The following is a 26853-nucleotide window of genomic DNA, read 5'->3' as shown; positions in this document are numbered from 1 at the left end:
CAATTAAGGAACTTCACGTTCTTACATTTGCACAATTCAACATGAATGAAAATCCCACCCCTTCTCTGTGTAGATGACTAATTATTCATTCACAACATATCTGTTACATGTTGACACCTACAATATTGGCTTTGTTTACATTTTATCATTTAAATTTAGTTCACTTCCTAAACACAATGAATGAAGGTATTTTATTTAATAATAAATACAGTCAAACTTGTCTATAGCGGCCACTAGAGGGAGTCTGCAAAAGTGGCCGCTATAGACAGGTGGCCTCTATAGACAGGTTGGCGTCCAGTTTGAATGTTGACCAGTAGAGGAAAAAAAAGAAAAAAAAGGGAAAAAAATAATAATAATAATGTTGACCAGTAGATGGCACTGCGGACTGCTGATAAAAGTTGTACAGCACTACTAGGCTTGTTATTATCATGGTTCATGGTTTTAATCCTGAACATGCATGAGTCAAACAGTAGCACATCACATAGTACAATTCACAATTTTGCATGTCCAAAAAGGAGTAGGAAGAAGCAAAGCTTATTTAATCCTACCCCTCATCAGTTTCACATCAGTTGCAATCCATTTATTCACCTCTTGTTCTTCCAAGTGTACTTTGTAGGTCTACATGACAATGTAGTGCAATCATAGCCAAGGTTTTTACTTACTAAAAGGAAGCTAGAGGCTTAATAATAACTGATAACTGATAAAATACTTCAGTTAAGTACAACCAAACTCAGTTTTGCTGCCGCTGCCGCATGCATGCTAGCATATGTTTTTTTTTTATTGTAGCGTCGCTGGGAGCACGTCCTGTTCCCAGCCTACTTTGCGGTAATGTTTTGGTGCAAATGCTCTTAAAGTTACATGTTTGACCAGGAAATAGCAAGCTCAAAAGAAGACGGCTTTTTTATGTGGAACAACTGACAGTTTGTGTGGATCTTGTGAATGATTGCGACTGAGCTAGGACTCAGTAATTAAAGTCTACACACGACGCCTTCATTGATTGAAAAACAAAACTTTTTCGTGCATGAAGCTTCTACTTGAGTTGGTAATTTGGCCGCTATATGCAGTCAGATATTGACCAAGGGAGACAAAACGGGTGGCTGCTGGCTGCGTTGAACAGGTGACTGCTATACACAGGGTCTATAACATGTAAATTTGCTGGGGGGGATTTTTCAGTGGCTGCTATAGGCAGGTGGCCCTTCTATAAAGGTGGCCGCTAAGACAGGTTTGACTGTACAAATAAAATAAGAATTAGTGTTGTGTTATTTTTGAAATAAAAGATAAAAAGAGAATGAAATAAAAAATATATAAAATACATAAGTTTGAATAGGTGGGGGCATTAAATAAGGATGAGACACTGAGAATAAATATATAAATACTACCGATGCTCCTATCAGTATCGGCCAATTTCTGTAGTACAGTGGATGTACTACACTGCTGATGGGGATGTCTTACAACTTCATGTCCACAAATCCAAACTGTCCCTTTAAACGACAATCACAAAACCTGTGGCTCGTACTATCGCAGCCTGCAGAGATCCCTGCATGCAGTGCAGTGTCTTGGGGTCGCGTTCTCCTCCCACTTTCCTTCACCTTGCGCAGGCGTGCCAAAACAAAAACAAACAAGTTTCGCTCACTCACTTGCAGCCCGGCAATGTGCTTCCTGGAAGTCGTGCTGGAGTTCCACCAGCGTACTCAATCTCACGTCCAAAATCTCCTTAAAGAAGTCGTCTCATCCTCAGTTTCACGAGCAATGGGTGGGATGGGAGGGATTTCTTTTTTCTAACTCCTCAAAAATACTCTCTTCTGATATGTTAAGTTGCGCAACTGTGATCATGTGATATATAAAACTATAACCATGATTTTAAAAGATCACAAAAAGTAATGGACATGTCCGGGGAAAAGAGGCAATCCGGTCACCGTACCGAAGCGCTGGCTTTGAATGTGACTTTGGTGTGAGTAACAACCAAGCAGACAGGCTTTAGAGATCTCTCCGGCTTCTTAGGGCTGTCTTAGCGCTTCACTCAACATCAAACGCTAACCTGCCCCCTCTCTGGGGATGCTCACGGCTTGATCCGCTACCTTGTTTCTGCATTAATGAGATCAGGACGATAGGGCTGAGGTGGGAGGCTGTGAAGTGCAATGCATTTGCCAAACAATGCTGTGTGCCGCACACGTGCGGTTGCAAACATGTCATTATCTTGTGCCGTGTGAAACGCCAAACGAGTGCATCTACTTCAAGTCATGAAATAATAATTACGCACACACTGATGTTGCAGTCGAGTCTCTCTGCTAACCAGAATCCATTTACTCCTCAACTTTCTACCCACCTCGTTCTTTAACGTCCGTTTAAATCCATTGCTTTGCTCGACTTTCCCATTTATACCAGTGGAATGGCTGCCAGGCCACAGTTTTAATTGAATTTCCAGACATACACACTCCAGTTTCCCCCTCTGCTTCCTCTGGCTTCCACTCTCTATCTTACTATTCTTAAGAGCAGTATTAATGTACTGTCCGACACATTCATTCAGAGAGCCAAGTTTCCATTAGCCTTTAAGAAAAATACATAATTAAGAATGATACTGGAGCCCAGAAAGGCGGAGGGTGAGAAAAGCAGCAGGGAAAACAAGAAAATTGCTGATGGAGGGAGGTTTCAGCGATAAGAAACCTTGAGGAAAATGAAGTGCTGCAAAACACCTCCCTCTTCATTTACGGCAACAATAATTAGGGTCTGGCCACATTAGCACCTCTTGTTGGCACAATGTGATCGATTAGCGAGTATTAAAATTCCCGGAGGAGGTAGCGGGGCCAGCAAGTCACTCAGCCGGATTTGGGAAACAGGCCAGCGAGGCCTTGAATTGGCTTCGGAGCCGCTTGCCATCCAACGGCTGACGTCGGCGCTGGCCGCCGTACGCAGGAAACAATGCAGCCCACAATAGTGGGATAAATGGCCAGTGGAGACTGAAGTGCATATAAAAGAAGAAGCAGATGCGAGTGAAGATAAAATAGGGATAAAAGTGTGGGCAACTAAAGGGAGAGGAAGTCATTAAAAGAAGAGCGAACGAAAGATAGAGTTGTAGCGAAAGCCGGGAGGGTGGTCGGCGGTAGATGAGGTGTGACGCCTCCAGAGGGACAGAGGCGGAGGACAATGTGACAATGGAATAAACAGAAAGGAGGAGGCCAAGCAGGCTCTCGGCTGTGATCCAGCATGCAGAGACAGAGCAGTGAAGGGACAGCAGCCAGCAGTCAGGAGCAGGCGAACAGCACTGTCTGTGTCTGTGTGTGTGTGTGTGTGTGTGTGTGTGTCTGTCTGTGTGTGTCTGTGTCTGTCTGTGTGTGTGTGTGTGTGTGTGTGTGCGTGTGCGTGCGCGTGTGTGTCTCAGCCAGGCATTTAGTAAAGAGTCAGTCGAGACAGATCTGTTCATCCACTGAAAATGGTTTCTGTCAGAAGACACAGAAAACGCTGTATTGTCCTCTACAGTCGAACCTCGGTTAGCGCATTTTTCAAAAATTTATGCAAAAATTTTCGGTTTGCATACATTTTCCGGTTTGCATGCATTATGGCGCACGTTATTAATACACTGCGTGAGTCCAATAGTGTTTTTAATTTATTTTTATTAAAAAATGTCCTTGTTAGCAGCCGATTAGCATGCTGATACATGGAAACAGGAAACATGAAGACAGCTCCGTTGTCCGTCTATGATGTCATCAGCGGTTGACTGTAGTTCTTTGCTAACTAACACAGTTACGAACAGTGTGACTATAGGAACTATAGGGTTGTTATTTCATCTCTAGAGGCCTCTAGTAATGTTAAAAAACATATTGAGAAGGCTGTAAACAGGTTTTCTCTGCACTAACTACAAAATTATTCAGTTTATAAATAAGGAATAAGGAATCCTACTTAGCAGAAATTAATTTATCACATTTAGGTCTGGAACCAATTAACCGCGATTAAAGAGGGATTACTGTATAAATAACAAATGAAAAGGATGAATGAAAAAATGAAAAAATAAAACAAACAAAAAAAAAATCAGCAAATTTGTAGAGTCATAAATGCTGCGGGGATCCAGTGTACTACATTTTGTATTGTCATGCACTTATGTACCATGCTGACATTGTATGCTTCATTCTCACATGTTTATAAATTATTACCAACTTCGGGTGAATGAAATGTTTTTTTTTCCCCAAGAAAAAAAATGCCTATTTTTGGAGAGAAAGGCAAAAATGTAAAAAGAATGATTATTTCATTAAAAAATTCTGCATCGCAAATATGATATGTGGGAATCGGCTGTATTTAGTCTTTAGTGCCCCACAGCTTCCAAATAAGCACACTTGCACACGCCTGGAGCAGTTATTCGACTTAGAGGGGAGAACAGTCAATAACGCAGGGATTTCAATGACACAAACAGGGACGCATCAGTAAGTGCAAAAGACAAACACTCCCACATCTAATTAAACACACAGGAACACACAAATTCAGCACAAACGCAACAATACAACACACAACACTGTAAATCAACACTGCAGTCATAAAGAAACATCTTTGGAGACACACATATTGAATTCTGCACACATTTCACACAATCCATTGTTGTGCACTGTGCACGTTACTGTAGCGGTTGGAGAGTAAACTCTCCAGACACAACTTGCACAATACAACATGTCAGAAAAGTCTGCCTTTGCAAAAATAACCAGAGTTTTGATTCACCTTCGAAAGATATCGATTTGACAGTATGTTTACTGTGTGTTTGTGTTATACACAGCTGGGACTGGAAGTTCACACACACTCATCATGGGTCAGAACAAAATCAAAACGCCCAGTTTTTTCCATAGGAAATAATATAAATGCAGTGAATTTGTCCTACACACCCAAAAATATGAAAAAAAAATACATTTATAGAGAATAATTTAACATGCCGAAAACAATGACGAAAGCATGGAACTTACTGCCGATGTGGAGTTTGCGTACATCTGGTGGAAATTGAATTCAGTAGTGTTTCTCACCTTGTTTATCAATTTGCTGGCACTCGCAACTTTCTTTGGCCCCCGGTTATTTAGCAGTAGCACTCAATAAAAAATGCACGGACAGGGAGTGGGGTGCTTTGTTTGGGCACACAGGACATGGTAAACTGACTAGTTTGTTAAGTGCCATATTGTACAAAAACTGAAACAGTGGACTAAAACCAAGGCAAAATTTTAGCAAAAAAAAAACTAATCGTATGCACATAAACCGAGGTTCCAGACCCAACCTTGATCAGTGAATTCCCGCAAAGCAGGATTCCTTATTTATATAAATGGAATACTTTCATAATGGAGCATAGAAAACCTGTTTACAACCGTCTAAATCCAAGATTTAATATTGTTAGAGACCTCTAGACATGCAATAACACCCCTATAGTCACCTTTACACTTGTATTAACCTAAATAGTGGACATAATCAGATAAAATAAGCCATATAAGACATAAATAAGACTTGTGCTTGTGTGTCTTGCTGTAAATTTGTTCCGGTGCAAGGGGAGCTGGGGAGGGGGCGGACAGGAAGTGACGTCGGGGGTTCAGAGTTGAGTTTTAGCTTGGAGTGGCATGTTAAGGATTATTGTTATTATTGATTATTGTGTGTGTGTTTGTCTACTCAAACATTACAATAACTTTACTGACACTTAGTGACCAGTGTAGAATACTACATATCATCACAATGTCTTTGAATGAGTCTTCTCAATGCCTTTTATTTTGTATTTTAGTTCATTAAGCCAATTTTATGTTTGAAAATGTTTAATTATGTAAAATTTGGTTAAATATACATATTGTTTGACTAGCAATAGGCTGTGTTTAACCACAAAAAAGCATGATTTATTAATTAACATATGTTCAAAAAACCATGATAGAGTGAAGCTGCAAGATTAGAAGTGCAAAGTGTAAAATCACCTTGAACAACATCATAAATTTCAAGGTTTCTTGACGATTTGGAGCTGAGTAGCTTTTGTCTTCCCCTTTTATGAAGATGAAATGCAGAAAGATGGCGTGCAAGTGGAAGTGAAGACAGAAAGAGAGATAGAAAGGGTGGAGCAGAGTCGGTGAGATGATGGCGTCTGTTGCTGGGAGGTTTTTGGCAATGCATATTTCTATGCTACCCATAAAGGCTCCTTTGAACTTGAGTGGGGGCTGGTGGGCTCGTCGTGCTGGTATTGACACTGTCTGATGAAGAGAGAGAAGCCAGTCAGAGAAGGAGAGAGTGGGAGAGAAGTAAGACAGAGGGAGAGAGGTTGGTTGGAGGGCTGGAAAAAGCGAGCCGAGTGGGAGGCAAAGTGGGGGGGGGACATCTGGCCTTCACTTGAATATAGTCAATTTAAAAGACAGTAAGCAGGAGATAGAAACTTGCCACGGGCTCTCGCGTTCTCCTACTCGCATATGAGCTCACAGAGCAGCGCTGCATGCAAGTATGCAGCACAAACACACAAACGTGCTCAAGCGCTTCCATTTCAGCATGTGCACTGAAATAACGTATTGATGACTGGCGAGCCCTCCCCTTCATTTCCCTTTGTCCCGCGTCAACTCGCTCTTCGCACGTATTATCTCTCACGCCTCACGCCACGTCTTTTCCGCTCCTTGTACCTTATCGGCCCCCCCTTCTTATCACAGAAGCACCCCCTATCTTTAATCAAACACTCACAGACGCTTAATTAGCTTGCACATTTATCACGGCATCTCCTAATTAACACTGACCCTATTTTCCGCACTTTTTCAACCTTAATTTAAAGCTCACAGGCTGTCATTTGAATTATTGCCTCGTCAGGATTTCTATTGTAACAGGACAGCATCGTGTCATAAAGAAGGAAATAAGTCATGTCTGAATGTAATGTACATACAGTGGTGTACACACACACACACACACGCACACACACACACACACGCACACACAGATGTTTCTCTGTGGCCCATTTCTGCTCTAAGTTTAGCAGATGAGCCACCAAGGGGCCTCTGCAGTCTGATGCTTTTTCTTCTGCTGCTCCTGTTCGTCCCCCGCTTCTTGTTGAATGGTAATAGTTCTTTCTATGTGTGTGTGTGTGTGTGTGTGTGTGTGTCATACAGTTACACTTTTTCAGGAAATGTATTGCTCGGCAAAGTGAAGTGACGGGCTGAGACGTGTCCTCCGCACCCCAAGAGAAAACTCCATCCTCATTTCTTAACTTGTGACATGTTCCAGAAGAGTTGCCGGATCCTAATTACGCTGGAGGAGGAACCCCACATTTGCTTGTGTTTCATTTAGCAGTGTGTAGGGGTGGTGTAATGGTACATGTATTCGTATTCAGATTTGTCGGTAGAGAGGTTTCCCGGGACGGGAAGCGTACATCTGGTGTTGGAACCCACCTCCACAAGCCCGGGGAGATTGCCTAAAAGCGGAGGAAGGAATCCTACTTCGCAGAAATTCACTCACCACGGTCGGGTCTGGAACCTGTTTACCAGTTCCACGATAAACAAGGGATTACTGTATATTATTAGATATTAGATATTATTACACTAATTTGCTGGTGGCCCTCAGGTTACGGTGTTCCGAGTTTCAGGGTTTCGTGGTTACGTACTTACTCGCATAAAGTAATTACAAACTTAATTTTGTTTGCACCGCGGAAAAGTACACTAATGTGGCCTCACGCAAGCTACACTACTCTCAACACTGGACGGTCGCGAGCGTCATTCAGGATAAAGATCATATTTTAATGTCCAAACTTTTTCCACCGAGGGCTGCATACTGAAAATTACTTTGATATTTTTATGTATTTTTACATTTTGTAAAATGTTGTACATATTTTTGATAAAATTATGTGTTTTGTGTTTTATCATTAGTTGTTAGTATCAACATTTCAGCTTCTTCTATTAACATTCTGCCTTTTTGCTGTACTTTTACAGTTTAGGTTTGTGTGGTGGGCCAATAAAAAACAAGCTGCGGCCCACAAATGGTTCCCAGGCCGCACTTTGGACCTGTGGTCTACAGGCACATTGTACGGATGATGAGATGCTGGTCAATCAACAATTTCTTCAAAACATCTATTCATAAATCGTGCTGTTTCATGTTTCAATACGGCCTTTTATTATGACTTAGAAATCAATCTCTTTACGGCAAAAACAAAACAGGCTACTGTCGGCGAACTCAACCGTCCTCTCTGCACATGGCCACACACATTCGAAACACAAAACTAAGCAGTTTTATGTTTTGCGGCGGTTTGTTCCCTTCCTGTACAGAACATGAACAGAACGGTGGTTGCGGTGCTTTCCACCCGTTACACCCGCAGTACTTTGTTATATGACACAGCATAGCCCATAGTAGACTATTGGGAAAAAGTGCTGACAAATGTTTGCTATAAAATATAATGAATCACGATGAATTAATTTGAAAATGCTGATTAATCTGACAAAAAAACTGTAATCATTTGAGAGCTTTAGTATTTCTTAGAGCCGCAATCATACAAGGTATACAAGGCACTTCCACACACTAACCCTTAGATTCATGCGACAATCAGGATACTCCAGTCGATCAAAGCTACCCGAGGATGCATCACATCCACAAAGCATGGGCCAAGCACACGTTTAACCTCGCAACAGTTCCCAGCCTCTGGAAAGAAGCGAAGCATGGAACCAAATGATCCCGCGAGGGCAGGGAAGGAACGAGGGGTGAGCGCGGGAGGAAAGGGAAATGGAGTGAAGAGTGTGCTTTTCCTGGTAGCACGATAAAGGCTCTCAGTCACTGTCAGCGGACAGACCACCCTATCTCGCTTCCTCCTCACCTCTCCACTTCCATCCCATCCACGGCACGGATGAGCCTCTCCGTATCTTTCCTCCTCTATGCTCTTCGCATCTACATTTCAAATGTTATGCATTTTGGTGCCTCAGTGATGAGTGTAAGCACAGAAAAAGCCTCTGATCCCTAACACCTGGTGTACAGCGGTAGCGGCTCCACCGCAGATAAAACAAATGTTTTCACTGGAATTATGCGGGAAAATAAATTAGCGAGTATTACGCGGAGGGGAGAAAACCTAAGAGGGCTTAAGTACTGTGTGCCTCATGCAGACCACCTTGTATGTACCATCCCTTCCCGCTGAGGCCTCCTTCCATTCACTGGGAAGAAAATTATAATTCAAATCTCTTTTTACTGGTGTGACAGCACAAAGGCAATCTGGCCAATCTGTATTCTCTCTTCTTCTTTCACCTCACTGCTTTTGCTTCATGAAGCCGAGCACACGCACCTAAAACCCTCCTCTCCACGACATGCCACCTCGCCTTCTCGTAGGATGCTAACGTGGAGAGACGCTCCCTTTTTGTGTCGGCATAACATCACCTCTAAGTGGCCGAGTGGTTGGCACATCAGCCTCACAGTGTGGAGATCCAGCATCAAATCTAAGAGGATTTAAAACTCTAAATTGTGCACAGGCGTGAATGTGATTGTGAATGGTTGTTTGTCAATATGGTAAACAATGTCACACCTTGAAATTGTACTTATTTATTCCCAACTGTCGCGGAGGGGAGAAAGTAAATAAATGAATAAATAAATTGTTATTTTTGCTTTTTTGTGTTGTTTATGTTGTGGTATAAGCTATATATTTGTGTCAAAGTGAAATGTATCTTTTCACAAAAAGCTGGTTTTCTCCCCTTTGTTTTCCTGAAACTGACCTACGGTATGTTCTACCCAGGATTACTAAAGAACTGAAAAAGGGAGAAACTCACGTGAAACTGACGAGAGTCTCATCTTTCTCTTGGTAGGTTGCATGTTTGTGTAGCAACAGAACACAACATTCTGTGTGCCTTGGAAGACACGTCTAAATCGTCTAAAATGGCCGCTACTGAAGGGGTTGTCTTTTGAAAAATGGCTGGGATTGAATGGGTTAATTACAAGTGTAAAAAGAAGCCCATATTTGTAACTTTTTGTGTCATTCACCAAATAAAACTACATTTGGCCGCGGTATCATCGTGACTGGCTTATAGAAGGCTCCGATTTTCAAGCGTTGAACCGACACTGTGACATGAACAGCCGTTATGTTCACTGAGGAGCTGTCACCCTATGTGACCTTTCACCTTAAATATTCATTTCAGCTTGAGTGTCGATAGCCCAGCTTTCATTCGCCATGGTTCCATGCGTGTTCCTGAGTGTGTGCTATTAACGGTGACGTCCACTATGCCATGACCATGGCAGGATAAGCTGTACAGTAGATAATGCATGGAGAGCTTGGTTTGATGGAAGGATTGTGTTATTTCAGTTCTGCCATTTTCCCCCCTCCGTGTAATACCGCACTTTCCTCTCATGCAGCTTATTTACTGGGTTCTGTTTGCTCTTTCTATTTGCTACACTTCCACACGGAGTGAGACGAGGGCGCATTCCCGTCTTCTCCCCCCTCTCTGTGCGTGCTGCCGTGACAGACAGCTTCTGTGGCTGCCTGAGCTTTTCAAACCCAACAATATCAAAATGGCACACAACGGCCCATCCGAGTCATCAGGCAACAAGCAACCTTCAGTCATGCGGTTCAGAATAACGCACCCACACATCCATTATTATATTGCTGTCACTCACACATGCGCCGTTTCATCCCTTCCGTTCCCACCGCGCCATCCATCCGCTCGCCTATTCTTTCGCACGTGCACGCAGTCATGTGTACAAACTAATACATTCAATCACGCCGTCTCTCCTCTCCCCCTACGGCCGCACGACAGCGGCCCTTACAGTGTCAGTGTCGCGATCGATTAACAGATTCCACACCAGAGCGCAAGCGTTTTCTGAGATGAGATGAAAAGGAGCAGAGGGTTAAAGGTCCGCTGTCATGTGCTGTGTTAAAAGTACGCGGGCAGCACATCTCAACAGCCAAAAGGTGAATGTGATGGAGAAACAGACGTATAAGTGGCACAGTTTTCAAATGAATTAATCATGATTAATCACCATCTGCAACTACGTCTGATAGATGCCAATTTTTACAGCGTTTTTTGAACAAGAATATAAATGCCAGGACATGATTATTGTGTGCATGAACAGCCGTGTTATTATGACGAATGCGTTCAACAACACTTTTAAGTTGAATTCACATGTTTTGAGTGTATTTTCTGGGATTTCTGAGCATACAAAATATTCTACTTTTGCATTATTAAGTTACGCAGTGCGCTTGAACGCATGATCATGGGAGCAGCACTCCCGTGATAAGTGAGTTTCCTGATTATGTTTTACATCAAGAGTGAGTTACTTTGTGTGTCAGTGAGAAGAAAACAGTCATCCCTCGTTTAGCGCGGTGAATTGGTTCCAGACCCGACCGTGATAAGTGAATGTCAGCGAAGTAGGATTTCTTATTTATAAATGGAATATTTCTGTAGAGCATAAAAACCTGTTTACAACCTTCTAAATATGAGTTTTAACATTATTAGAGCCCTCTAGACATGAAACAACACCCCTATGGTCACCTTTACACTCGTATTACTCAATATAGTAGCAATAATAAGAGACATAATATAGACTGTTAGCATTGGGAGAGGTCCTTGTTGGTAGTCTTTCACTTGTATAGCGCTTCTCCACCTCTAAGGCACTCAAAGCGCTTTGACACTGCTAGCACATTTACCGACTGATGACGCAGCATCAGGAGCAAGTGGGGGTTCAGTATCTTCCCAAGGACACTTCGACACGATCACGGGTTGCTGTTGCTTTTTCACCTCTGGTTGACAGCGGAGGCTATGGTCTCATCAACGTAACATAATGTAACATTACTGACACCTAGTGACCACTGTCGGATCCTACATATCATCGCATCGTCTTTGAATGCACCTTTTGAATGTCTTATATTTGTATTTTCGTTCATTTAGCCATTTCTATTATTGAAAATGCTTAATTTAGGCAAAAAATATGTTAAAATTGCTTAAATATACATTTCTTTTACTAATAATAGGCCATAGTGAACTATGAAAGAGTATGATTTATTGATGAATTTATTTATAGAGTGAAGCTGAGAGATCCGAGCACGATGTGGCGAGGAATGACGATATCCCGTTTTTTTTGTGCCTTATTTTGAGCACACATACTACATGTACTACTGTTATATATACTATATATAATAAAGATGTTGTGATGTTCAGAGTTTGGCGTGCCCATGAATGCACCTTGCGCCAGTGTGGTGGAGAACGAGGAAGTGTCGTTCCGAGGACGAACGGGACGGACGAGTTGGAGATATGGTGTTAGAATTGAACTGCTGTTGATATACTTTGTACTTAATGAAGTCACCCTCCATGTAATTGCTGTATTTAGGCATACAAAATGAATCTACTCCACCCATTCCATCTCCATCGTCACACGCACAGGATATTACAAATGGAGAATTTGCCAGAAATACGAGGAGAAGCCTATTCGGGATCCGCAATGTTCAATCAGCGTTAATGTACCCCATAGGGATAATTATTCAACAAGGTAAATTGTTTGTCCCTTTTCCTGGACCAAAAAGCTATAAAAGGTCTTAAATGTTAAGAGTACCTTAGAGAGTCGCACCCCAGTGACAAGTCACTGTACAATGGACCGTGTCTCATATCAAGGTTAAGCCTATTATTGCAGACATTATGGACAAAGGGTAATAATGCACTTTAGTTCAAGCGTGATACAACATAAACATAAAGTAAGGCTGAGGTGTTTGCTCTTGTACGGGTGACATGAATAATAAAGTAGAAATACATGAGATACTGTGGCTGCACCGTACAACAGCTTTATTCATAGAAATCCACTCACTGTCCATAATTTGATCAAATGATCAAAACGTTGTCAGCAATGTTGACTTTCCAAAGACAATACAGTCAAACCTCAGCTTGTGTACGCCCCTATTTTCATACGATTCAGTTTTCGACTAAAAATTCCCCTGAAATTTCGTCCTAGTTTGCGTAGACCGTGTAGTAAAGTAGTCCGTTTGCCCGCGTATCATTCATTATTTAGCAGTCACACTGCTAAATAACTAGCCATGGGGCCAAAGAAATTTGATAAAAAAGGTGAAAAACACGATTGACTCGTAAAGAACTCATTGCAAAGTACAATGGTGATGAACGCGTGGTCAATCTCGCCATGATGTACGGGAAGTCCGCATCAACAATAAGTTCCATCCTGGCGAACAAAGAAGAATTTAAGAAAGGCGATATTGCGAAATGGATAGAGGTGTTAACAAAATCGGCACAAACAATGGACGGTGTTAAGAAGTTGTTCTGGGTGTGGCTCAACCCCTCCCCACCTCCCTCTCCGCTCTGTCTTTGCCAATAAGAGTCAGTAAAGGTAAAAGCGATGTTAAATATGTTTTGATGTAAAATGACAATTATTCTCGATAAAAATTTATTTTTATGAGCATTTTTGGGTGTCCAGAATGGATTAATTGGATTTACGTTATTTCAAATGGGAAAAATGGCTTGGGTTTTCATACATATTGGAACCGACCAACAATATGTTTAAAATTACTGTGCTTGAAGTTTGCAGGGGTGTTACACACGTCACACACGTCACACACGTCACACAGGTCACACAGGTCACACAGGTCTGTGAAGTGTGCTACAGGAAGACTTGACAAGGTTTTCACAGTGGATGGGTTTCATTGGTTTGCATTTTTCTTTGGACCTGAAACCTCTTATGCTGAGTGACAGGGGTGCCTGAGCCTATTCCAGGCTGTGTAGACCCTGGAGATTCACTAGACAAACAAGCATTTATGCTCGCATTCATACCTATGGACAATTTAGAGACTCCCGTTAACCTACATGCCGGTTTTTGCACTATAGGAGAAAAAAGCCAAAAGCACCTGCTTGTGAAGGAGATGTGTGAAGCAAAGATGATTTCTTTGCAAGGTTTCATGTGTGACTGTTAAATTTGACCAATCTCGACTGTGAAAGAGCCTTGCAATGATAAGCGCTGCACACAGTTTGCATTCTAGCAACAAAGCTTAAACATCCAACTTACGAAAGATGAATACATTTGCTACACGCAAGGTCTTGTAAGTTCCTTTGTGACCGACCGCTTATCACATCTGTTTTGTATAATCTGAATGAAGGAAATGTGTTATTTAGCTTTGTTAGAGAGCCAAATACAGTACTTGTAATGCAAAGCTCTTGTTTTTCGCTCAAAGTTCACAGCTACAAATTGAAGCCCTGAGCATTTATTGTAAATAAACTGAATGATTACAGCTGGATTGAGGATCGAACCAGCAACCGTGGGTTGGGGAAACAAACACTCGACCTCCTGAGCCGTGTCACCCTGTAGAATAAGCAGAATGTTAAAGCAGTGGAAAATGGAAAAGGATTTCATATCAGTAGGGGGCGCCAAATAAAATGTCCGTTCATTTCAATAGGAAAACTGGCACAGAAAATACAAAATTGAAGTAAATGTAGAACATTTTTAAAAAGTCCTGAAAGAGCTGAGCATTTTGATGATGTTGGCTTGGTTTGAATGGGCTGAGAAATGAATGCTTCTCAGCATTCACAACTTTTTTCTCGCTCCTGATTCAACCGCAGAAGATATGACAGCTGGTCATTAACCCTTCGAATGTAATTAATTTTGTATTAATAATAATGATTTCCCCAAAACTGGTGATGACTTCACACCTTGTCAGCCTGCTTTGCTTCCCTTTATCGTCCCCGGATGTGCCTGCGTGAGCAAACACGCATTAAGGCTTCAGAGCTACACAAGCATACACAGTTGCAGGTGTACACGGTGAGCATACACACACACACACACACACACACACACACACACACACACACAAGCACAAAACAACAGCTGTCACACTAATGCCAGCTTTTGGCAGTCATATCCGCACTCTCCTCACCTCCCTGCACACTGTGTCAACCAACAGAAGCCAAATCCTGCATCCTAAGCGGCCACACACACACACACACACACACACGCACGCACGCACACGCACGCACGCACACACAACTGTAACCTGAATGTCATTTGCAATTATTATTGGACCTATTAATGGGCAGTTTTCATGATAAAGCTGTCCCAACCTTGTTGACTGTATTCGCTTTCATACCCTTCTGTGTTTGTCGTGTCCCTTTTAACTCGCCATCCCTCATTTTCGGCTTCTCCCATAAGCAAAGATGCGATAGGACTGATCTCTCACATGTCTTATCACTGCAAAGACTCTGAATTCTTAATTAAAATGCATTCATTTTGAAAGGATTCTAAAAATAACTTCAAAAACCACTGCGGTAACTCTGCTTTTGAAACAGAGCAAATATAAAAGTATAAAAAATGCATTATTTGTGGGTGAAGGGAAAAAAAAAAGTTCAGTTACGGCGATAAGTGGCACATTGTTTCTCAACTTAAGCGTGAACCTGTCGAGTTAACACAAAACTCAAATGGAGTAAGGACACATGTAAAGTGTAAACCCTCCCGGCGCTTACAACAACATGATTTAGATACGGGCCGGCAGGCGGGCTACAGCAGGTAATGGAGGTACGGTGCTGCATTGTAAGGCGTGTGCGTTGAATTATAGCGCGTTTGCGTGATGAGTTACTTCGCCTCTGAGAGCGATTTGAGGATATGAGCTCTGGCAGCAGCCACAATCAATAGCTGGGGCCTGGTGGAGCAGACATATTTACTGAGCAGGTACGCTGGCCCTCACTTCAGCAAATCAGGTCACACAAATGTAAGATTTTACACACTGTATGAACCCCATTTAGGAAAAATAAGACAAAATTCAATATTCAATAGAGTTAATAGTTATAAAGCTATGACAGTGTGTGTTTTTTTTCGAAATAGTCTAATATTCTTGATTTATACATATATTATCGTGATATAGGGAGAATAAGATAAGTATGCACCTTGTGTGCTAGAGATGGGCATAATACCGTAACGGCACCAGTGCCGATGTAAGCAGCAACCAGACCAAACAAATAAATACATATCATTACTATTAATAGCTACTATTGATTTCGTGGCTATCCAGTAATCCCTCATTTATTACGGTTAATTGGTTCCAGACAAGTGATAAGTGAATTTCCGCCATGTTGGATTCCTTATTTATAAATCAAATATTTTCGTAGTACGAGCTTCCTTCTAAATACGTTTTTCACATTATCCGAGCCCTCTAGACATGTAATAACACCAACACAGCCACCTTCACACTCATATTACCCAATATAGCAGACATAATGAGAGAAAAATAAGCCATTTAAGACATAAATAAGACTCGTGCTCGTGTGTATTGCTGTAAGTGTGTTCCAGTGGCGCGGACATGGAGTGGCGTCAGGTGTTCAGAGTTGAGTTTTAGCTTGGTGTGGGTTACGACCACAACAGTAGCCCGTGTTAAGGATCATTGTGCCTGCTGCGAGGTCATGAGACCTGCAATAAAAGCCTGTTGTTGCGGCGATCATATCTGGTGCCTGCATAAACAAAGCCGAGCATGTCGCAAACGATTCACGATTCTGTGTGCTCTCACTGGTTACGTCAGATGTGTTCATTTTCATCCATGGACGGTAGACAGAAAAGTGTAAGTAATGTCTAAATATGTCTTAAAAAACATCCAATTAAGTATGAATAACGTCTTCATTAAGCCCGGTTTACGGCACATTGAACGCCTGGGTTACGTTTGCTTAAGTGTGAGTAACAAAAGGAGGTTAAAGTCATTCTTTGACAGTCAAAAACTTGTGATCCAGACTTTTTTGTCATTGCCTTTTCATGAAGTCGTCCTCACGCCTCACTCTCCGGGCATGACTGATCAATTCAAACATGATTATCTTGGAATACCATTATTGTGGACTACTACCACATTTCGGCCTGCTCAACAGCCATGAACGTCTACAAGCTGGACCTAATGCACCACTACAAGTACTTGGGAGTCCACATGAACTGCAGACTGGACTGGAAGGACAACAGCAATGCCGTCTACAAGAAGGGGAAGGGAAGCTTAGGTCCTTCAATATCCTTCAGATCTTCTACCAGTCTGTGGTTGCCAGTGGCCTGTACTTTGTTGTGGTTTGTTGGGGGAGCAGCACCAGCAAAAAGGCCGTAAACCGGATGGACAAACTGATCCGGAAAGCCGAACAAATTGTCCGCACTCAGTTGGAGGTGTTTGTAACAGTGAGAGACAGGAGGACACTAGACAAACTGCTCTGCATCATGGACAACCCCACCCACCCACTCCATTGGACAATACAGTGGCAGCGGAGCTCCTTCTCCAACAGACTCCTCCAGTTCTGTTCCCACAGTGAACGCTACAGGACTTCATTCATTCCACACGCCATGCAGCTCTACAATACCACACCTGTCTGTAAAAAAAAATATAAAGTGTATAAAGTGTAAATTTACTTGTATTTACTTATATATTTACACACTACTTGTAAATACGCAAATCTCGTTTATGTCATATTCTTTTTATTTTATTATATTTTATTCATATTGCATTGCATTTTATTTGCCTTTTTCTTCTGCCTTTGAGCTACTGTAACCAAGCAATTTCCCTTGTGGATCAATAGTCTGTCTAAGTCTAAGTCTAAAAACGTAAATTCATTTTACATCTGAGACCAATTATTTTTGTGCCATCTTTTTTTTTTTTTTTAAAGGACTGGAAATATAAGCTTTGATATGTGAATTTTCAAAGCAAACCATGGAGCTACAAAGAGCATCTGTGTCCAAACTGCAGGTGCAATGGTCAAAAAACTGAAACGCTATTTACAGCTTTGAAAAGATGGGACCGGATGGACGCACACAGCACTATGCAAGCACTAAACACGAACAACACACCTTTTTAATGTAAATAGGTACAGTTGCACTCAAAATGATTCCCCCCTCATTGTAAATACTATTTATTTACAAAGGTTTGAATAAAATAAACGTCATTTGCAACGGGGGTTGAACCATTTTGAGTGCAAATGTATGCAAATAAAGTGCATGCGTTAAAGACTATTATCAAGCAATCAATGGGACTCTCAGGCACAAAGAGGTAAAAACACTGTAAAACTGGTCTGATGTGAAACATCTTGACACGCTCTTCTCAACGATAAATGATCACCTGCTCAGGATTCTCATTAGACTAAAGAGGCAAGTGCTCCATCATTGGCATTTCATTTCCAAGCCCGTCCTCTTCAGGCTAATGTGCTCCACATGCGTCATGAAGCATGACTTCATGTTTGCTTTGTGTGGCCTGTGCAGGGCAGGGACCTTCCTCCTCAATCAGGCGCAAGGTGGAAGATGAGGAGATGGGCGTGAGAAGCGTGTCTAAGCGGGTGAAGAGGCCACTTCACGTGTACACTTTCGTCTCATCACAGATTTCTTTTCCTGGAGCTTTTGTTAACTTCACGTTTGTTCCCTTCAACCAAGCTGCCTTGTCGCTACAGGGACGCAACGGTACACGGTTTGGTTGGTTTTGCAATACATTTTGCACTGTGTGCGCGCGCACCTGCCTGGGCGCCCTCCCCGCAACGTAATGTCCCATTTCCCACACTGTACATATGTCAAGTGAGGGTCAGTCTGCCTAAAAGCGGACAAAAAAGGCGAGGCATTCGGCGACAGAGTATAGGACAGAGTATGCAGTTTGGCCACAAATATTGGCATTGGCAATGCGTTTGGCCAAAGTTGCCAATATTTTTGGCCATGACTGTACATCTGAGCGGGTAGGCAACAACAGCCCCACCCATCTGTGTCGGCAATGCGCAAAGGTGACTCGGACCCGGCGGATAACCTCAGCTACATACCCGTCGGACCCTCCTTCTCTTGGCCCGGACGCTCAGGTGCGTTGCATCTGTTTTTGAACACTTCACCTCCGTAAACCGACACAGATAAGCGCCTAAGGTTGTAAAGTAAAGATGATTACGGTCCTACACGGCGCACTTCAGGTAAGCCCTTGACTAAAAATTAAATAATCACCACACTGTTCAGACTCTTACTACTGCACTTGCACCTTCCTAACAAAACGCTGTAAACCAAAGTGTGGCACAGGGGCCATTTTTAGCCCGCTGCTTGTTTTTGTTGTTTCTACTGAGATATATTATTAGATATTACACTAATTTGCTTTGTCACTTATAATACAAACCTCATATTGCTTATAGTACAATATACCAACCTAGCATCTTAATTTACACATCAAAGTGACCCCCATATCCTTTCTGTATGCTATATCAATATTTTTATTTGAGAAGTTTATGTAAAGGAGAAATACCTGTCAGTAAATTGCAATTTCATTTTCATTCTTTATTTTTAAAATCAATTAATAACAATTATAAATAATAATAAAGAGAAACTCTGGGGAGAAAAAAGTTGTTTACTTTGTGTACAAAATACGTACCAAAGCCACAGCCCAAATACCGAGGTACGGACCGTACCATGGGTTCCCTGTACCGTTGCACCCCTACTTGTCATTCGCATTTCTGTTGGTTTTCCACTAGTGTCTGGTGCACATCTGTTTCCTTCCCTTTTTATTAACCTACAGCTACATTTCCACCAAGCAGTTCAGGTCACTTCCACTTTTTTCCAGTGTACAGTTTAAAACAGTACTTCCTGATCTGGCCTACATTTTCAGCATATTGCACATATTTTGGATATTGTTTGTGTTTTGGTGACTGAACACTGAGTTAACAAAAAAATACAGCCTGGGTAGAGACTTCGCAAAAGTCATTTGCAGCAATTTCATATGAAGTGGGTACACAACATTTTCATCAACAGGAGTCCTCAACCGGCCGGAGTACAAAAGACTTTGAGAAGCAATGTGTGTGGGGGGAGGTTGCTTGTTTTGTCTTTGTTTTTGGGATTAAAATAAAAAAAAAAACTACAGAGAACTTTCAACAATGGCAATGAAGACGTTGTACCCATTACCCTCCGATCTTGTAAGAACACGCGGCGCCTGTCACCCGCACACATCAAACCACACTATTAGTGTACCGATGATGAGTCAGTATTCATTTTGTGGCTTTAATTACACGTTGTGTCTTCCTTTGTTTTATACAATGGAATGACACTAGATTTAAAGACCAGTTGAAAAACTGAAGAATGTTGTATGTTGCACAGCTGGCGCTCAAGGAGCTTCTAAGCAGAGCTTTAAAATGCAAAAAGAAGAAACGGGAGTAAGGCAAAAAAGAAAAATTCAAGGAACAATTTATTGCAAACCCCTCATTAAAGTGAAATAAGCAGTTCATCAGCGGATCAAAAGTTTAAGACTACAGCCTTTAAAAGCCCAAATCTTGGCAAAATATGGATTCAGTGTCATTTCTGTCAGATATTCACACTGTCATGAACTCTTGATGGAAAAGGCAATTTGTTTCAACGCAGCCGGATTGTTGAGCTGCATGAGCAAGGCTTCGCGCAGTGCGCCATTGCTGCTGAGGTTGGATGCAGCAAGGCAGTCAACTGAAACTTCTTCAAAGGTTATGGAACCAAAAAGTGAAGTGGTAGACCCAAAAAAATGTCACCGGCCCTGAGATGTTTTCCACACGGCACAGCGGAAAGGGGCGCCATCATGATCTGGGCTGCTTTTTCCTTTAATGGAACAATGGAGCTTCACGTTGTGCAGGGGCGTCAAACGGCAACTGTGGAGATGTTGCAGGGGGCATCCCTCATGACCTGAAGCTCCTCGTCTGTGTGGTAATGACTGGGTTTTTCCAACAGGACAACGCTGCAGCTCAAAATGCCCACCTGACAAAGGGCTTCTTCCAGAGGAATAACATCACACTTTTAGACTATCCTGTGTGTTCCCCTGATCTAAATCCAATTGAGAACATTTGGGGATGGATGGCAAGGGAAGTTTATAAAAATGGACATCAATTCCAGACAGTTGATGCCCTCCGTGAAGCCATCTTCACCACCTGGAGCAACATTCTCACTAGCCTCCTGGAAACTCTGGCATCAAGCATCCCCAAGCCCATTTTTGAGGTGATTAACAACAATGGTGCAGAGTCCTTTTTTGAACATTTTATTTCTATTTTAGGGGGTCCCGTGTTTTTCATTTTGAAGCTCTACTCGGAACCTCCTTAAGATCCAACAGTGCAAAATATAAATTCTTGCAATTTTTCAACTGGTCTTCAAATTTTGATGAGGCGTGTAAAACCCAGCGGTCCGTCAGAAGTTTGACATAACGCACGCCGGTCTGTGGCCTCAGAGAGGTTGCGGACCACTGTTTTACATCCTTTGACAACGATACGTGATGATTGCAATAAATAGTGTGGCGTACAATCGTAAACCTCCGCGTACTGCTGGAAACCAACAGGGTTCATCCGTCCTGTCTCATTTGTTTGTCGTACACTGACTTCACTAGAACTTGATCCAAATCCATCTGTCAATTGTCTTTAACTTCCAACTGTGTCTCTCACTCTCCTCCTGTTCCTGATTGGATTAGCGCTATCCCCCAAATGGATTTGTCTTCTAAAGACTCAGCATTTGGACCCAATATGCAAAGAGGAATTTTCAAACTTAATATGGTTCAAATGGATTATTATGCACGGCGCACAGCTAGAATTCATAAAAGTAGAGTCGAGTTTAGCGTGTTGATCTTTTCAATTTGGCTTGTCTTGTGCTTTTTCTCCAACATTTAATAGTCTTTCTCCAGCTCTCCGCCTTTGTTTCTCGCCATCTCTTGCTCTGTCCTACTTTTGAACCCAGTTATTCTCTGTCCTCCCTCCAGACCCTCACTCTCCTTCTCTGTCTCCCTGCCAACCCGCCCCTTCATACCCTTGCTCCCAGCCTCCTTTCCTCTCGCCTTCTCACTCTTAACCCCCTCCCCTGTCCTGCTTCTCCATGGCCCCTTCTCTCAATCAGTCTCTCTGCAATGTTAATTCAAATTGCCTGGTTGGGAGGACAGTACAGTTCCAATAATGCCGAAAGCACTTAGGAGAACATAATCAATCTTCCCCTCGCCTTCTCTTCCTTTCTCAGCTCCTTCTCGTTCTCTCTGTTTTCTCACCCTATTTTATATTCCATCAATATGAGGAGAAGGACTCGAACTCTCGCTGCTTTTAATTCCCCACCTCGTCACTCTGTTCTAATCAAGCCTTTCTCATGTGAATATGTTATCCCCGCTCTTCGCTTGAATGCCTCTGCTCGAGTCTGATGACAGTTTGTGTTGATTGGACGACAATAACGTGCACAATCAGGGTTGGGGAAAGAACACAAGCAGTATGGGAATCTTTAGGCTTCAGGAAAGAAACCACCGGAAGAAATTTGTGACGGTGCAAGCAAAACTTGCCAAAACACAACAGAAAACAATTGGGGACAGCATTTGGTGTTCTTTTCGTTGACCATGTGACTGTTTACTACAAGAAAACAGGCTTGCGAACGAGACATAAACATGACCACAGCACAGCTCTACACCTCAACTTTCCATCAGCTTCGTTTCCTGGTTGTCCTGCTGAGATTCGTGGGTGAGGCTGGAGCTTCGACCAGCTGACTCTGGGCGGTTCTTGATTTATGAATGAGTTCCATTCCTATGATACATTTCGAGTGTAAGTACCAATATAAGTTTAAAAAAAAAAAGGACAACAGCTATTTGAAAATTAATCCCATAATGCATTGCTGCTGGGGTACTGCAAGGCTGCCTCTGTCCATCAGAGGGAGCCAGAGTAGCCCAGAGGCCAGAGGGAGGCTGACATTATTGCAGCACCCGGCAGCAATAACCAGTTAAATTCTGGGACGAAATGCATTATGGGATGAAGTTAAAATAGCTCTTGTTTTTTTTTTATTTTAACTCGTATTGGTACTTGCCTTGTATGTTTCTTACCTACATTTTGAGTATGAAGTTGCTGTGTGATGATTTTAGCGTTCTTGGTAAGATGACACTGTGAATCAGACTGTTATATTGAGTAATGACCTCCTGCGATTTCCAGTGGGTTGACATGATTGGTTCCTGTCAAATAAAGATCTGCCTGGTCCTCACGGACTTGATTTGAATTTGCTGCACTTAAATTCTTTGCATTGTCCTCGACAATTGTTTCCATCCCTCTTGTAGTCCAACCAGACTCCCCTCACAAAATGTTCTACAGTTGCTCTTGCTGTTTCGTGTCCTCGCACACCTCTCTTTAGACATCAGCTGCCAGCCTGTCATGTTCAGCTGTGGACAGGTGCAGCGGTGAAACGGAGAGGAAAAGAAGAACGAGATAGGAATTGCGAAAGAGTACCAAGATAGTTGAGAACACTCGGAGAGTGACAGAAAGCGCGAGCGAGGGTGAACGTGGATAAGAGAGGGAGTGAAATACTTCTAATTCACAGGGACAAGCTGTGTTTCCGTGGCAACGTGGTTTCAATCGTAATAGCCCTGCTGAGGATGCCATTAGTGGGGAACAAAAAGAGAATGCCACTCGCCATTTGTATGAAGCACACACGCAGATGGAAAACAGGCAAACACAACCATCACCTGCATTTGCATTTCCTACATTCCCAATACACTCCAATTCACACACGTGCAGAGCATACGCACACAGGATGCTCTATTTCCCCAACGTACGACGCACAAGGCAGCTTGTTTCTCATACAGAAACTCACAGAGACGCGAACAGCGGCTGCAATGTACAATACAACACAAGTGTGAGAGCAGAGGGGCGCATAAAGAACTTCAATGTTCCGCCGCCGCTGCTGCTTTCATGCACGGAGCGAGGACTGCAGGCGCTCGCAGGCAAACAACACACTTGACACTTGGATGCGCGTGTTTGTCTGCTGACCTTCCGCAAACAGGAGTTTCCATGCTGCTACCGTCAATAGCGCATGATCGTGCACAAGACACCAGAGGGAAAAAAATCATATTGCATCAACCGTAAGGGGAGTGGTCCCTTCAGCTGAAGGAACCCAACTATTCTTTATTTGTGTCTTTGGTATTCAGGAGACAACAGCTTGTTACATAGAAATCCTTGGCTTGACCCTTTACGTCTGCATCGGCAAGGACTGTATTATTTTATTAATTCGTTCCAAAAGGTCCAAAATGGACGAAAACCGAAGCAATTTTGAAAGCAATCGAAAGCAGCAAATCGCACGCCGAAATATGTAATATAATTGCGCACGAGTGTCACGCCGCCGGCGTAAGTGACACAGGCTGGCTCCTCCCTCCCTCAAAATGGTTCCTCCCTCTTAACCAATATGCCGATGTTGTCCAACTCTCAAATTCCAAGTCCGATATCAACCGATACCGATATGTGTAACATCACATATTTCCTGTCGTGGAAGGACTGGACTAGACAGGACTGAACTCATCGCCTTATTATGTAATATGATCATTTATTATGTATTATTGCACCACAAATTTAGCATGATCTGTTCCGTATTTATTTATAATTCTTATTTCTTATCTCTCATGTCTTGCCTTGGTTGTTTTATTTTGTGATTAAGTGATGAAATGTGAGTTTCTATCTATCTATCTATCTATCTATCTATCTATCTATCTACTTTTTTTCCCGATATCGTCCAACTCTCAATTGCCAAAGTGTGTAACATATCTCCTGTCATGGAATTAACACCGCTGCCACGAGTGGCCGCCTTTCAAGCAGCTCTGTTTGTTTATTCAAGCACATTTTTACGTGCCATGAGAGCCACATCCCGCAAAGGTGTGATTCCCTGTCTACCCGTTGATATCGAGGCGGCTAAGATGAAAGTCAAGCGGCTAGCAAGGAAGTGGAGATTCAAGCCTTCGGTACATTCTATTATCATGGGAAACGTGAATTCGCTACCGAGCAAGATCGACGAGCTGGCAAGAACGTCAAGACCTTCAGGTGAGTGCTAACAGTTAGCGCCCCAGATGCTAAGGTGGGGAGCGAGCCGGCTTCAGGGCAGTCAGAGGGGACAGGAACACAAGAGCCTGTGGAAAGCACGAAGGAGGTGGGCTTGCACTGTGTGTGAACAAACTGTGGGTCATCCTGGCCACGTGAACATTAAAATGTCCATCTAAACAGCATTTTTTTTTAATCGGTTTTCATTATGGGGAAAAAAACCTGATACCGATATCACATCTTTATGCCAATATCGGACCGATAATTTTGGTGGGACAATATTATCAGACATCCCTACTTGTTATTCATCTTCTTTATACTTCATTGACTTAATAGATGTAAAATAAGAAAAATAAAACCTTATTCATTTTTTTTGCTTTAGTTTAAAAAAAAAATAATTATGAAAAAGAGGGTTTGAGATGCTGAGTTGCGAAAGTAAGCAATGATGTCTTCGGTTTTATTGTTTTCATTTTTATTTTTAAGCTTGCATGGCAATTAACAATGTTAAAATGTTGCATGTGCAGTCAATACAGGCCTTATGACGGTGACATTTTGACAATGGAATAAATTCCTTCGCTATTGCAAGGTGGTTTGGGGTGGATTTTGTATGTTCTCCCCATGCGGAAGTGGGCTTAATCCGGGTACTCCCACATCCCCAAAAACCATGCGTTTTAGGTGAATTGAAAAGCCTAAATTGTCCATCGGCGTGAACGTGAGTGTGAATGGCTGTCAGAGTCAGCTGGGATCGTCTCCACCTCACCCTGACACTACACAAGAGAATTACAGAATGAATTAATTACTGTTTTGAAACCTTTGAAAAGCAAGCGTCATGGCTCTATCTGAAGAAAAATCAAGAAGTACTGTAATGTAATCTGCAAAAGTGTGTAACATGCAGGCTTACGCTGTCTAAGGCTGAATGCTAGACAGCATGGTGGTTTTACTGTAGGCAGCAGGCATGTTGCTTGCTCGCTGCTTTGCTCCAGGGCATCAGCGACAATAACCTAGTTTCCACTGCAGGGCCCAATAGCCAAACAGACTTTGTTCATAACCTTGCACTCTCACAGAATCCAAAATAAGTGATTAGTTTCTGCTGTGATGTTTTTAGCCAAACATGCAATTGTTTCACGGGGTTTCACTACAAATGCCACAATAATGAAATTGAATAAAAGTTGGTAGGATAAAGGATAAACTGTATTCCGATCCAACGCTGGGATGGAACGGGATTGAAGTCGCTTGCAAATGTGGTAGCACTATTAGCAAATTAGAAGTAATTCACGTCACGATCACGCACACGGAGGTTGGTGTTGTCATGCGTCATACATGGAAGGCAGTACGAGGCAGCGCATTCGCAACCTTTGGCATTGCTCAGGGCGGCAGTTTGTCTCCATACAGGAACAGACTGTTGCTCCTATGGAAGAGCTGCAGCACAGCTGGTCAGCACCATATGCATGGCGTGCCGCTCCACAGCGTGTACAAGATGTGCAATGTATGCACTACATCGGCCAGGTTGAACCACCAGGGAGATGCTGTGGTTTTGGAAAATGCACAGTGTGAGCTTCAGGGCCATGTCATGTGACGAAGGTGAAGATGAGATTAAGGAAGGCGACTACAGTCGACCCTCGCCTTTTTGTCTCTATTGTCACGGCTTCAGTCTCAGGTATTTTCCTAAATATATTAATTAATAAATCAAGTTTTTTCTATTATTAGTCCAAAATACGCATATTGAAGCAAGTTTGACGTATTTGCTGCCCAAATTAAATATTTTCAAGCATAAAACCGGCTAAATTTAGTAAATTACAAATATAAGGCATTTGGGAGACGCATTCAAAGACACTGATATATGTAGTATCGTACACTGGTCACTAGGTGTCAGTAATGCTCCTGTAATGTTCGGTGAGCACCAGACTTGATCACCGGAACAACAGGCCTTTATTGCAGATTTGAATGATCTCACAACAGGCACAATTCTCCCTAATAAAAACACAGGTACTGTTGCGGCCGGAACCCACTCCAAGCTAAAAGTCCTCTCTGAACCCCCGACATCACTCCCTGTCAGCCTGTCACTCAACTCCTCTGGGGAGCACATTTATAGCAACACACACCCGCATGAGTCTTATTCGCATCTTAAATGGCTTTTTTACTTTTTTTTAATGTCTACTACATTGGGTAATACGAGTGTAAATGTGACTAC

The 26853-nt window shown here is 42.4% G+C and overlaps 1 protein-coding gene across 4 annotated transcripts in view; it reads right to left on the bottom strand.

Annotated features, from left to right (window-relative positions):
- The window catches only part of LOC129171575 (glutamate receptor ionotropic, NMDA 2B-like), a 156389-nt gene that overhangs the window by 61168 nt on the left and 68368 nt on the right, over positions 1 to 26853 (bottom strand). The gene's annotated exons all lie outside the window — the stretch shown is intronic.

The sequence above is a fragment of the Dunckerocampus dactyliophorus genome, chromosome 18 (genome assembly GCF_027744805.1).
Source record: "Dunckerocampus dactyliophorus isolate RoL2022-P2 chromosome 18, RoL_Ddac_1.1, whole genome shotgun sequence".
Taxonomy (NCBI): Eukaryota; Metazoa; Chordata; class Actinopteri; order Syngnathiformes; family Syngnathidae; genus Dunckerocampus; species Dunckerocampus dactyliophorus.
This window is presented reverse-complemented; position numbering and strand designations above follow the sequence as displayed.